Here is a 6,446-nt window from a genome sequence, read left to right as displayed (position 1 = left end):
CAAGCTCGACCTACTGTTTCTTTAAAGCCCATGATATTATTCTGGCGTAAAGCCTTAATTTGATTAACTTAGAATTCCAACCTATGCAGCTGCAACTATCTATTTCTGTAATTAACTCGTGGCAGAGTGTATCATATCTTACTTCGGCCCAGACTCCTATCCTTTTCTTCAACCAGCTCATGCACCGGGGGCCACCGTCCTCATAAAGATTTTGGTGGGTGTATTCCCCTCTCGAGTCTGACCTTCCCTGGGTGCCGGACGATCACGGTCACTCCAGTTCCGAGTCAGGTCGAGGTGTGCTAAGCCTGCGAGGGGAATTCTTACCGTATCCTGCCGACTACGACAACTGTCGCGAGCAGACGGTCCCGATGTCTGGAACTCAGCTCCGGATCACCTCCCGGGAGTCCCGCAATGGGCAAGGAGTCCGCTCACCCTCACGGGTATCCGTTCCGGTCCAGCAACCCCACGACGTACTGCAAGACGCGAACACCAGATGTCTTTCTCGAATGCTCAGTTTATTCAGGTCACGCCTCACACAGCGGCTCCGGAGCAGAGACTGGTTGGACCAACAGACCGTCCGGTGGTGTCCTCTCTCGAGGCAGGTCTGAAGGTGAAAATGCCAGCCCTCCGTGCCGATATTTATACTAATCCATAAGCACATTGCATCATTCATATCAGTTCTTTGCAAGTACATTACATCATTCCAATGGGGTGAACATATCAGTTCTTTGCAAGCACACTTTCTTATTTCTACCTAACAGCATATGTCTCTCCTAGCTAGCTACTGCACAATAATTATGACATCACCTTTTAATCAATATATTTTATATATTTTTACTAATACTCCTATCAGCTGGGGTCTGAGGAGATACTCCCAGGTTGGTACCCTGGGTCCTCCGTGTGCTGGGGTCTGAGGAGATACTCCCAGGTCGGGATCCTGGGACCTCCGTGTGCTGGGGTCTGAGGAGATACTCCCAGTCGGGACCCTGGGTCCTCCGAGTGCTGGGGTCTGAGGAGATACTCCCAGTCGGGATCCTGGGACCTCCGAGTGCTGCAGTCTGAGGAGATACTCCCAGGTCGGGGACCCTGGGTCCTCCGTGTGCTGGGGTCTGAGGAGATACTCCCAGGTCGGGACGCTGGGTCCTCCGTGTGCCTCATGTCTGAGGAGGTCCTCCCAGCTCTGGGACCCTGAGTCCTTTGTGTGCGTCAGGTCTGAGGAGGCCTTCCCAGCTTGGGGACCCTGGGTTCTGGGTGTGCCTCATGTCTGAGGAGGTCCTCCCAGCTCGGGGACCCTGGGACCTCTGTGTGCATGGGGTCTGAGGAGGTCTTCCCAGCTCGGGGACCTTGGGTCCTCCGTGTGCCTCGGGTCTGAGGAGGTCCTCCCAGCTCGGGGACCCTGGGTCCTCCGTGTGCATGGGGTCTGAGGAGGTCCTCCCAGCTTGGGGACCCAGGGTCCTCTGTGTGCCTTGGGTCTGAGGAGGTCCTCCCAGCTCCGGGACCCTGGGTTGGTGGTGTGCCTTGGGTCCGAGGAGGTACTCCCAGCTCGGGGACCCAGGGTCCTCTGTGTGCCTTGGGTCTGAGGAGGTCCTCCCAGCTCCGGGACCCTGGGTTGGTGGTGTGCCTTGGGTCTGAGGAGGTACTCCCAGCTTGGGGACCCTGGGTTGGTGGTGTGCCTGGTGTCTGAAAATTCTCCCAGCTCAGGGACCCTGGGTCCTCTGTGTGCCTTGGATCTGTGGAGATATTCCAGCTTGGATACACTGGGTCCTCAGTGTGTCTGGGATCCCTCCCAGCTCAGGGAACCTGAGTATGCCATGTACCTGGGGTCTGAGGCGGTACTCCCAGCTCGGGGACCCTGAGTCCTCCATGTGCCTCCTATCTGAAGCAATACTCCACCAGCTCGGCACCCTAGGTTCTCTGAGCACCTCTGGTCTGAGGAGTTATTCCTAACTTGGGTACCCTGGTGGGTCATTTGTATGGGATGGAGAGTTGCCTTCTTCTCAGCCGACTCAAACATACTCCCACCTTGGGGACAATGTGGTTCATGTGTATGGGGACTTGGAGCTTCCTCTTAGAGCAGACTCAGGAATACTCCCAGCTTGGGGCACTTTGTGTTGTGTCTACAGGGACTTTAGGGTCCCTTCTCTTTAGCCTCAGTGAGACTCACAGCTTGGGGACACTGTGGATCAAGGCTATAACTCCGTTCTAAGACCAGCTGTGGGTCAAGGCTATAGGGACACCTAGAGCTCCATTCTTTTCAGACCATCCTCAGGCAGATGCCTGTCTTGGAGACACTGTGGGTCATGTGTGTAGGGTCATCCAGAGCTCCTTCTCCTCAGAGCAACCTCAGAGGGATGCCTCGCTTGGGGACACTGAGTCATATCTACAGGGACGCTCTTCTCAGACTAGCCTTAGAGAGATCCTGGCTTGAGGATTCTGTGGGTCATGTCTATAGGCATGCCCAGAGCAGCCTCAGAGAGATCTTCCAGAAACTTCTGTGTAAGTAGGCGGCAGGTGAGAAAAAGGTGGGAAGTGTGAAGAGAAAGCAGATTCACTCCCTGTGCCCATTTGAGATCTGAGGAGGGAGCCTTGCTCTCCTTCATTATTTCAGCAAGGTTTACTTTGGGGAAACATTCCTTCAAGAGGCTCTGATTACTTGTCATCATAACACAGCCACTTGGATGATTTCTGGCACAGAGGGAGGAGGAATTGTTCTAATTGCTTATTTTTACTGTGTTAAAGCAGGAAAAATATTAAAAAAATGGAAAAGTAGATGTATGAAACCCACAAGGTTATTTAAGTTTAAATATGTTATTTCTAATAAGCCAGAATTTGTGAAAAAATAGTTCATGGATTTTATGGAACTAAATTAATCAAAATTTTGATTGAGAATACATTTTGTCTTCGGTTGAGTTTATTTGGCAGTGTATTTGTAATGGTATGCTAAATACTGTGTTGACATTCTACATCTGCTGAAATATCTTGACTATATAATGCTTTGGTATTATACCACAAAGTTAATTGAGGAAATTAATTTTAATTAATTGAAGTATTTATTTTAAGTAATGATTTCATTCTTTCCTCATAGATCATGAACATTTTAAGTAAATCCGGAATTTGTTAAAAGTCAGTTAACACTCAACCGTGGACCCCTATGTTCCTGGTTTTTGTCCCAATGGGAGATCTGTAAGCATCATTTTAAACTTTTTAAGCTGATTGATCATTCATAGTTTTCTTATTTTAATCTTTTATTAATGTGTTTTTTTAACTAGGAAATTACCTATTCCCTCTAGGTTTCCAATTTTATGTAGTAGGTTTCTGCAGTTTGATTTTTAATTTCTTCTCTAACTTTGAACTTCTGCTATTTTTATCAACAATATTTTTAAATATACTTTTTAGTTTACCTTGTTTTGATTGAATTATCTTGTTTGACAGTTCTCATTATCTGAAAAAGTTTTAATTATCTTTTTCTTATTAAGGTCTTTGGGACAGTGTGTGTAACTTGGTGGCAGAGAACTTGCTTAACATGTGAGAGTCCCTGGGTTCCATTCCAGCACCACACACAGACAATGTGTCTTTGACAGGACCCAAGTGTCAGGGGAATTGTTCAAAATATTATGTATTTACACACACACACACACACAGATCTTTTCCAAATTGGGTTGAAATTATTCTAAGCAAAATTTGCTAATCAATTTTATAGAAAGAAAGAGGATGATGTTATTTTAAAATTCCAGCTATTGATATTACATGATATTCCAGTTTAAAACCACTGAAATAATTACAGTGTGTAAGAGAAAAGCCAATAGATTCTTTTAAAAAAACAGATACATTTACCAAAAATAGACTTTTTTAAACAGACATTTTCTACTTTTTCAAATTTAGAAAGCATATTCGTATATCTTATTAAAGTCTTACATTCATCAAGTAGTTAATTTCTCTTACTCCTTGCAAGCAAAGTAATTGACCTTCTAATAAGCATGCTTTATATATTGTCAGAAGTTCTTTTTGGAGAACTCTATTAAGTGTTTCTCATGTATTCAAAATATCATTTAAAAGCATACCAGTGACCTTTTGATTTCATCAATTTTAATTTCTTTTGAAATAATGTGTGTATATATTAGTACTTACTAAATATTACTTTGTGTAGGAAATGGCCTCATTTCATTTTATATAAATGCTGGTGCTCTATGTGTTTCAAAGCTAGTTTTTAGAATAGAGTTGAGTATAATTCATATTTTGAAATCATTAAAAAAGTACATACACTATTTACCATATTTTAATGAAGTTATATAAGTGGAGATTAGACATGTTAATATCATGAGCTGAAAAATAATTAAATATAGTTGAATTATTTTGGGGTGTTCAACATAATGGTTTCCACCCTCTTCTATAAATGCCCCAGTTGTCTCATATTATATGCTTGGTTTGGAGTTATTCTTTTAAATTTATTTATGGTGATGAGAATTAAGCTCATAACCTTGACCATGCTAGGCAAGCAATGAATTTCAGCCCTTTTTTAATATTATGTTGAGATGGGATTTTGCTAAGTTCCTGAGGTATTGAGGCTGGCTTCAAACTTTGTGATCCTCCTGCTTCAGTCTCTAAAATAGCTGTGATTACAGTTCAAAGTGCTTGGTATGGCCTAGAGAATTTTTATGTCATTATCATGTTTCTAATTTTTTTTCACTCCAATACACATTTATTCAACTAAAACAAAACATCTTTAAAAATATTTTAACAATGTACAAATACATTCACAACATAATCTGTTGATTAAAAGACCCCAACAAAGTTTCCAGTATCTCAACAGAATTTACAACTGCCTACAATAATTTGTAGATTGGTTTAGTTTACAGTTAAATATATTGCCTTGTTTAAGAAAAATTATTAATACAAATGTGTGATTTACAATATCCCCATTATAGCAAGAAAAAATAGATTCATAAAATGTCTTTAGGCATTTATTATGCCAAGTATTTAAATGATTATTTTTACTATGACATAAGAATAATATTCATTTAGTAGTAAAAGATTTTATTAGTCCAGAGACCACTGAAGAGTTTCCAGGAAGTTCCAAAATAAAATATGACTATCCTTTCCGTGAAATCAATAGATCAACAGCAATCCCTGGGTATCCCTTAAACATAAACTATAAAGATTCCATTTATTAGTTAGGCCTTAAGTATAAAAATAAAAGAAAATTTTAGAAACTAGTTAACACTACCAGCCTGAATTTGTTTTTCACTTGTGCATGTCTAACATAAGCAATTTCAACATGAAGTATATATTTAAAATTAACATTTTTTTTCTAACTTTTTAACTCATACATAAGCCAAGTGTTTACTCTTAATCATGGAATCAACTTATTTCTGAAAATAACCTATAGAAATAGTATGTAAACACACATACCTTTGAGATAGATTAAGAACATCCTATATTCTATGGATCAAAATGCAAATATCTCTTTAACATATGTAAACTAACACATTAATTTGGGATATACGGATACATTACTATATGCATACATATGCACACCTAAAATAAATTCTGACAATGTTCTTAATGATATCATACTTCCCAGCCTCAACTACTAGAAAAAGAAAATTAAAACTTTGTTTAAAAAAGAAACCAGTTTTTATAGTAACTTTGTAAATGAAAACAAAACAAACAAAAAATCAATGCTCCTTTTTGCAACTGGACTGAGCTCTAAACAATTCATAATCAAAAATCTCTTTGGCCATTCCCCAGTATCACAGAAAACATAATTTTCTCTCTATTCAAGAAGTCCGTTCATTTCTGGTGTTTTGTTTTAAAAACTGCATTCCAAGATACCAGGTAGCCATGCTGGTTAAATTCTTCTGGCTGCCCACTTGCACCTAATGTAACCATACAGGTTGGCACCCTGTAGCACCACACCCATGATAACCATGCCAACCATTTTACTCTGAAGGAGAAGAGAGCACTAAAGGCAAATATCACTCACAGCACTGGACAGGCAATTAGTCCTAACCAAAAGATTCTTGATTCAACTTCTGAAAGAGTTTTATTCTCCTGAGGAGATGCCTTCCTGGACTCAAACACCCAATGACTCTTTCCATCCTCATCAATATGATTCCACCACCCAAGGCCTACCATCAGTCTCTACCTGTGACGTTCTTCACTGCCCAAAAGTCACATGACAACAACAAGATAATTGTCACCATTCAAGCAATAAAGCTGCTGCTGAGCAATTCACAGAGAAGATAGACTATAATGGCATTGACTTGGAAGAACAAATGGAAAAATGATGCCACTGGATGTCGGATTTTGGATTTTGGTCTATTAGTTTTCTCTTCTTCTGCATCAAACAATGAAACCTCTTCAGTGTCATCATTGCTGTCCTGAGTGCAAGGCTCTGCCAGGGTCTCCTATTCCTACACGATTGCAGGATACCCCTACAAGACAGG

At 41.0% G+C, this 6,446-nt stretch overlaps 1 pseudogene; it reads right to left on the bottom strand.

Annotated features, from left to right (window-relative positions):
* Window positions 1–5,777: 5,777 nt before the first annotated feature.
* LOC143641507 (Golgi apparatus membrane protein TVP23 homolog B pseudogene) lies at window positions 5,778–6,203 on the bottom strand (annotated as a pseudogene).
* Between the last annotated feature and the right edge of the window lie 243 nt (window positions 6,204–6,446).

This window comes from Callospermophilus lateralis, chromosome 3, assembly GCF_048772815.1.
Source record: "Callospermophilus lateralis isolate mCalLat2 chromosome 3, mCalLat2.hap1, whole genome shotgun sequence".
In the NCBI taxonomy this organism is placed as follows: Eukaryota; Metazoa; Chordata; class Mammalia; order Rodentia; family Sciuridae; genus Callospermophilus; species Callospermophilus lateralis.
The sequence above is the reverse complement of the archived record's forward strand: the minus strand, read 5'-3'. Positions and strand labels throughout refer to the sequence as shown.